Consider the following 9,198-nt stretch of genomic DNA (forward strand, 5'->3'; position numbering starts at 1 on the left):
GAACATTCATTCATTTGTGCATTAATTCAAGAATAAAATTTGTGTTAATTGCCTTATGCATTTATTCATTGCATTCAAAAGTAAAAAAAAATCTTTGTTAATTGACTCATGCACTTATTCATCACATTTAAAAATAAAAAATCTTGATTAATTGACTCATGCATTAATTCATTACATTCAAATATAAAATCTTCATTGACTGACTTATACATTCGTTCATTGCATTCAAAAATAAAAAATATTCATTAATTGACTTATGCAATCATTCATTGCATTCAAAAATAAAAAATCTCATTGATTGACTTATGCATTCATTCATGCATTCAAAAAGAGAAATTATTTCATTAATTTAATTATGCATTCATTCATACACTTTAGAAAATAAATATATCATTCACACACACTCACCTATTCATTTAATCATATATTAGTAAAAAATATTATTCAAAAATTATACTTCATGCATTACTGTAACATTTCATATCTTATCATATCATTGTATTCATCATCACAAACCTTCTCATATAACAGTAAGCATTTCATACATGCATTCAAAGTGAGTCACATCATAAATTGCATTTTTTAGTGGTCTCATGCATCTGATAAAAAATAAAATTACATGCATTCATATATCTTATACATTATAAAAATATTTGCATCATCACACTATTCATACATCTCAACATATGCATAGTCATACATGTTCCTTACATTTCATGCATCATTTCGAGTTATATGTTGCATATCAATCCATGTAACATGATAAACAATGTTCACATCATGCACATTCTGCATCAATAAAAATTATTTCTCTACATGCATTTTATGACCATATTGATAAGTGCACTCATCAATTGAAGAGTTGGTTTTAAGAATACTAGTGTTGGACTCGGCTGAATGTGATCAGAGTCGAACATTGCGAAATTCAAGAAGATAGAGAGATGATACAATTTATCCTACCCCGACAAAAATTGGAGGCCCATTAAATTTTCATCTTAGGACCCAGTTGATGCCAAGCCCATAGACACTTACATGTATTTCCTCTTTCACGAAAAATAATTTACTCTCAAATGCATATTTTTTAACAAGTATATACTAATGCATTGATCATGCAAATTTCACCATCTCATACCTCACCCTACCAACCATATTAGTCTAATCACATAACCCGGAAAAAAACACCACAAAATAAACCCAAATAAAATTAATCCATGCATTAATATGAGATATTTGATTCAAAAATAAAATAGAGAATGATGCAAATATAAAATACAAAATGATGAACCTTTTTAGGTAGATATGTTCGATGACACAATGCATTTTTTGTTAACTCCCGAACACTAAAAAGATATCCCTAGTCACCTCATTTGAGCCCAGACATCATGAAAGAAGATATTTTTTTAATAACCTCAATATTTTAATAACCTAGGGAGGGTAGTTTTTCAATTGTTTTCTTTGACATTCAATTATTAAAATAAAAATATTCTTTCACGCCAATCATATAACAGAAGGTTAAGAGAATAGAAAAAAAGGTTCCTTGCTTAAAGGGCCAAAAAAAAGGAAAAAAAAGAAAGAAAAAGAAAAAGCCCGCTGAGAATCCTCAATTAATATCTCAGGCAAAAGTTAGGGCAAAATAAAGTGCAATAACCACAAAATGAACCCTTCACGAAAAAATTATCGCATAAATCTTAGGCCATTTTTATCCATAAAATTCTCGTAATAGTTGAATGTNNTGTCATGCTAGAAAACTATTGAAAAAATAGGAAAAAGAAGAAAGGTGGAAGGTGGGTTTGGGAAACACATGTTTTGAGCCTTATATCCTTTTCTTGAAACTCCTTAGCCTAGCCACGATACAAGCTTACAAAGACCTTGTCGATGACTTATTCACCTAAAATGCGCATCATGAAAAAACACTGACTCCACTAAGCTCAGGAATTTTTATTAAAATATCTCATCTTTAATGCATAAGTTAAAATTTGTTTTCTTACTATTATCATAGCCACAACCACATCTACTATTAGCCAAACACAAATCACCACTACCACATCTATACAAGCCAAAACAAAAAACCATCATTATCTCATCACCACTCATAACTTAAACATTTCCCAAGTTTCCATTGATCATTGCTTTAATATTTCTTTTTAAAGAGTTAATCATGATATAAAGAGCACTAAAAGCAAAGAAAAATTGGAGACCTCTCAAACTGGGGCAAATATTGAGGTGATTCACGATCCAAAGCCTCCTAGTCCAAGTATACCACATCAATTTCAATAGAAGGATGACTCTTATTATTTGACACTAGGACAATTTTTTTGGGATTGATATCACTTTCTAGTGTAAAGTCAAAAGAAGCCCAAACTGGGGCAATTTTCGGGTTGATCTCATTTTTTTGTGAAAATTTATAAAAACCCAAAACTGGGGCAATTGTGAAGTGACTTTTCATGACTCAATAAGTTGATTCGATCACAAGAAGCCAAAATCCTTCAAATAAGAAGGATAAAGATCTTAAGTTACCATCTTCAAGGACAACTTCAACAATGACTTCTACTTCCTATGAATAAGACCATCACATATGAGGGTGTGGGCAAAAATTAGGGAAAATAAAATAAACACCCTCAAGATGAAGACTTGCTACTAAACAAATTGAGACAGCTTTTTAGAGAACCTAAGCCCGATGAAGGTAGACAAAATAAGCACACTAGGAAATTTGTTGTTGTTACAAGAAAACCAACACTCTGGCAAGAATTCATCAACAAGGCTACACTGGGCAAAACAGATGGACTTGTTCATTGTCCTCAATATTATATTGGAGCAATTTTAGGGATCACCTTTAGATAAAGGCATCCTCAAGTAAACTAGGGCATATTTTGATGAAAAATTATGGTACCAATCAACATTAAGCAACAAAGGTCGCTTCAGTCGAGTCTATAGAAGTTGATGAGTTTCATCCAAAAATAAATCATGAGTGATGCATTAGAACATTAGTGCATGTGTCTTACCCATCATTCCATAACATTCAAACAAAACATATAATATTCATATCATACATGACATAAATCAAATACTCTCATAATAGCATCATACAATAATGTTTATTCACATTAATAAAAAAATGCATATACATGGCATAATAACATCAAACAAAGCATATAAATGACATACAAACAATGCATATGCAAGACATACAAATATTAAATCATATCAACATTCAAGTCAATACATACTCACTTTAATCATAAAAACATCAACATGAAATTCATGCATACTTAAGCATTCAAACAAAGACACCCCTAAACCCCTAATTTTCTTATGTTAAACATTAATCACCTTTCATGTTTCATAAGCATAATTATGCATACTCATGCCAATCAATGTATAGTCAAATTTATACAGTAACATCAACACGAACTCCATGCACATATATGCCAAACAATCATATCGTTATATCATTCATCCGAACCATTTTCATGTTCGTGCCTTCGAGGACCCGTGCTTGACGACCTCGAAGTCAACCTTACCAGGCTTCGTGCCTGGCCTTTAAAAATTTGAGAGCCTCGTGCTTGACGACCTCAAATTTGTGCCTTCGAGGACCCCGTGCTTGACGACCTCGAAGTCAACCTTACCAGGCTTCGTGCCTGGCCTTTAAAAATTTGAGAGCCTCGTGCTTGACGACCTCAAATTTGTGCCTTCGAGGACCCCGTGCTTGACGACCTCGAAGTCAACCTTACCAGGCTTCGTGCCTGGCCTTTAAAAATTTGAGAGCCTCGTGCTTGACGACCTCAAATTTGTGCCTTCGAGGACCCCGTGCTTGACGACCTCGAAGTCAACCTTTCCAGGCTCTGTACCAAGCCTTCTAAAATTTGAGGACTCCGTGCTTGACGACCTCAAATTATCCCTTCGAGGACCCCGTGCTTGGCGACCTCGAAGTCAATCTTTCTAGGCTTCCTACTTGGCCTTTTAAAATTTGAGGGTCTCGTGCTTGACGACCTCAAATTATGCCTTCGAGGACCCAGTGCTTGACGACCTCGAAGTCAATCTTCTTAGGCTCCGTGCCTGACTTTTAAAAATTTGAGGGCCCCGTGCTTGACGACCTCGCACAAAATCTTTCGTACCTCACTCTTTATCTCACCAACAAAAACTTATTTTGAGTCTCAACAAAATCAGCATTCATTTCTTTACTAGTTACTCATTAGGACAACACCCAAAACTTCAGTTTGTGTAATGTCCAATAAGCAACAAGTAAAGAGGGGCAACTGTGAATACTCAATTTTGTCCGGCCCAAAATACATTTTTTCAAAAAAATAACAATAAGATAAACATTTTGGGTTTATATAAAAAATAACATTTTATGTGTTCCAAAATAAAAATGATTCAAATTTGAATTTATGACTTTTATTAAATTTGAATTTTAAACATCATAATAGCATAAATCAAATTTTTGAATTTTAATTAAAAGCAAAAATCAAAATCTCCTTAACTTTCTCTTTGAAGTTAATAGGGGATTTGATTTGATTTTCAAACATGTGTCAAAATTCAACTTTAAATAGGCATATGAGACATGAAATCAAAAGGCTTGAAACAAATCACCATCCTCTAAAAAATCATTCATCTAAAACACTCCTCCATCAAATTTCATCTAAAAAAATCTTTCATTCATCACCTATTCCCAAGAATCCTCAACCAAAAGATAACCAGAACCATCCAAAAGGTATAATCTACTACATCACAACAATCCTCTCAATAAAAAACAATTCGCTTTTCAATCCTTTCTCTCTTCTCTAGACATTATCTTTCACACATATTCATCCAACAAAAGACCAAGAAATCCACAATAATTCAAGATCTCTCATACACAAGAACACCGCCCAAAAAATGAGAAAAAATACAAAGAAACTCAAGAGGAATTATAATTGCATTAGTATACATTGTAGAGAAGCTTCATATACATGTCCAAAGCGATGTCTCTGAGTCTGTGCTACACAAAGTCCCTACCTCCACTATATGTCTGTTGGCATTGGTTAGCCGTTTTTGCATCTTTTTCGTGTTTCAGCATTTCATTGTTCTTGGATTCGCTATGAGAGGTATGTAATTTTCATTACTTTCTTGTATAGTTATTTTATTTTTGTTATCAATAATTGCATTAGTAACAATAATTATCACGATTGTAACATATAATTATAACTACATCAAAAAGGTAAATGCATAAACAATTTACTCTTTGTATACATACTACAACACTTTTTTAATAAATATTTAGTTTTGAAGCAAAATATGTAATTAATTAGTTTCTCATTATATATCAATTTAAAACATATTAAAAAAACAAAAACAACAAGCATCCATGAGTCAACAAAAAAATGAAATAATATTTAACTCAGATTGTAAGGTATGATGCGGTGTCGGACGTAAGGGCTACACTTCACTTCCTTATGATTTTATTTTTTAAATAAAAAACAAAAATTTGAATTTCTTAACCAAGTTTTAATATGAGATGCGGTATTGGACGTAAGGGCTATGCTTCGCTCATGTCTTTTTTTCAAAAAAAAAGAATTTAAACTTTACTATTTTTAATAAATAAAATTAACCCAACCAAATAAAATTTTTATACCTAAAGAACTACGTAAGCCTTGATTCCCTTAATAGGGATACATAGGACCGGGGTCATTCTTGTCAGGCACAATAATAAAAACAATTTTTTTCTTCATAATAAATAATTAATCAATCACACAATTAAATAAAATAATAATAACACAATTAATAATCCATGCAATATAATAGGGTACCGTTCAAACGGGCGACTAGGGTGCTAAGGTTGTATTTTAATCGATTACCTAAGTTGATAACCGTGTGAAAAGTCTCTGGAACTTTATTTAATCGATTGACTTCTTGCATAATCGATTAACCGTGTGAAAAGTGATTTTCTAATGCTAGGTAAAACCTTCTACAAGATGTATGCATATACAAAGTATGATTTCAAAATAAGTGATATTTTTATGCAATAAAATAAATGCATACTACCTATCATAAATGGATGAAGGACTCTCTTATGTTAAGTTTTAATTAATTTTAGCTGTGTGAGATTCTCATCCTTGGTTTATCTAACCTAGACTCGAGTTAAGCAATATATTAGAACTCTAAAAATATATAAAGAATTTCCTAATTCTAGATGGCCTTGAGTCTTTGTCTTGTTGTTTGTTGAGTTGAATCAATCTTCAAGTTTTTCTCAAATCGTTGTATTCATCAAAACTGCATAGAAGATGAGACTAGGAAACTTTGACTCCCATTGAAATATCAAGAATCTCACAAAGATACAATGAAGTTGGTGAATAACTATGAGAGTTTTGTGTATGAAGATGTATAACACTCTTTAAAATTGGTGAATCAAGTTCACTATTCTCTTTAAAAATCACTCAAGAACTTAGTATTTTTTCACTTGAAACTTTGATGCAGAGAAGTTTTTGTATGATATAAGTATGATCTAAATTTTTTGAAAATATAATTCTTACACATGGGCTAAAATACAACCTTATATATAAAACAAATTTTAACTGCCCTTAGTCGATTATCAATATAGTTAATCGACTAACCTCGACTCAAACTAAGCAATCATCTTATAACTCAAAAAAAGATATTAAAGAATTTCCTAATTCTAGATGACCTTTGAATCTTCGGCTTGTTGTTTGTTGAGTTGAATCGATCTTCAAACTTTCCTCAAATCTTTGTCTTCATCAAAACTACGTACAATATAAGACTTGGAAACTTTGACTCCTCTTGCAATATCAAGTTTCTTCACCATCTTGTACGATTGACCTAAATTTTATCACCTCTTGCTAAATTTACACTATATATACTATGGTTTACTTCGAATTATATGAAATCCATGTGCTTCTAAAGCTTGTCTTCAAATTTTCAGCTTCCGATTTAATTTAGAGTCTCCCACTAAGACTACCATCCGCAAAAATACGCATTGCAGCATTGTTCTTCGATATGCTCTATGAGTACATCCAAAACCAATATAAACAAGTAGGGATCAATGTTGATCATTCTTGTAGTCATATGATAATAAGAAAATCTTTTGAGACTTGAACTTGTCTTCTCACCACTATGTCCTAATTGCTAAACGATAACGCTTAAAATTGTCATTCAACAGCGCTTTTGGACGCTGCCTATGTGAGCGCAATAGAATATAGGGTTAGATTCAGAAGCTCAATAGAAAGTAGAAATTTAAAAGTGCTAGAATGAGTGAGCAATGTTGAACACACTCTTTCTATAATGCTCACACAAGCGAGCACTCTAAAATCTACCACTTTCTAACATCAGTAATGTTTGATATAATAGTATTGTTAATGCACTACAATTAAAAACAAATAAAATTAAGACAGAATTATACAGACATCCAATGACATATGTTTAATCTGTATAAAAGATTTAACAACGCTTAGTGAGCGAGCATTGTTGAATGTGTAAGAAATAACATCGCTCTCTTCATTAAGTGTTGTATAACCCATCATACGCTTTATTTTTAGCTTTGTTTACCATTGTCTTGCTCTCTTTTTTGTCTACCTTGTATATATCCCAACTTTCAAAAAAATTATAATGACCAAGATTTATAACATTCTCTTTTCACCTTAATTTTTCCTTGGAAACTTTTGTCCCACCATCATGATTCTTTACCTTTTGGTCTAGAACCTCTTGATTTGCCTAGTATCTCCTTTGATATCTTCCTAATTTCTTTGGTCATCTCCTCCATATCATTAACAATTCCTTGCACCACTCCCTTCAATTTCCACCATTAATACTTGGGAGTCTATGTTGTTCTTTTCTCTCCACTTTACTATTAACCCTTGCCTCTATAACTAAAACTTTATGTTGGTTCTTCAAGCTCTTTTCATGTATGACTTTGCAGTTCAGGCAAAACTTTATATATGGTTTCCGTATAAGAAATAACTTGATTTGAGAATATGAAAATTCACTTTTATATGTGATAAGATGCTTCTCCCCCTTCTTAAAACATGTATTGGCTATTTAAAATCAGAAGCTGGTAAAAAGTCTAGAATAGTGTGACATTTCATGTTTAATTCTCCTATTCAATATCCACCATGAACACCTTCAAATTCTACATCCCTATTAAGATTGTATCAAAGGAAAATATTTTCTCCTAAACGTATTGTTTGGGCTACTCCTTCTAAATCCTCCCAAAATTTTATCTTATGATATTCCTCTAGCCCTACCTAAGGTGCATAAACATTAATCACATTAAGGTGTATTCCATTGTAACAAACCTTAGGAATACAACCATATCTCCTATTCTCTTTGCATCCACCATATCCTTCTTTCTTTCCTTATCTACAATTATACCCACATCATTGCTCGATCTTGTTTTACTGGTGTACCTTAACCTAAAACCTGAAGCTTCTAATTCTCTTGCCTTTCCCCAACCCACTTAGTTTCTTGTATGCACATAAAATTAATTATCATCCTAATTATTGTGTCAACTATTTGCATTAATTTTCCTATAAGAGTGCCTATATTTCATGCCCTGATTTCTATCTTAGATTTGCGAACTAGCTTCTATACGTGCACTCATTCATGCAAGTATGAGAACACTTGCTTATTCTTCATTACATTTAAGTGGCGATGTAGCGACTCTTGCTCTTTTGACATTGTACCTGGGCGATATAGCATGTTGCTTCTGGACAATCCCATATCATAGAAATTTGAAGAAAAAAATTATGTTGGCTCCTAATTACATAACACAACCTTCGCATTTTATTTGGACTTAACCATAGATAGGTTTACTAAAGAGGAAAGGATAGTTTAAATAAATAAAAAAAGTTAACACAAGTTGTAACGCTATTGGGTTGCTAGTGTTATTTTTTCAAATTCCAAAAAGGTTTAGGTACGATTATAATTGTAGCTAATACATTGCCAGTTTTTTTTAATTTCAAGAGTTAACCACAACTATAATCATCATATTTTACTCTCTTTTCCACCCACCTGAGTGCAGAAAGTAAAAAGGTGAAGGACCCACTATTTTTTTTCCCTCTCAAAGGACAAAAAATTCCATTTCCCCCTCTTGTATTCCTTTCCCTCATTCCTTTTTTAAAGTTGAACAAAACAAATTGTTAATGCGGGTTGTCAACTTAGCTTGGAAAGTAGGTGAATCGGAAAAATACTTTGGGCCTTTGGGAAATA

Source organism: Lupinus angustifolius, chromosome LG05 (assembly GCF_001865875.1).
Source record: "Lupinus angustifolius cultivar Tanjil chromosome LG05, LupAngTanjil_v1.0, whole genome shotgun sequence".
Classification (NCBI taxonomy): domain Eukaryota; kingdom Viridiplantae; phylum Streptophyta; class Magnoliopsida; order Fabales; family Fabaceae; genus Lupinus; species Lupinus angustifolius.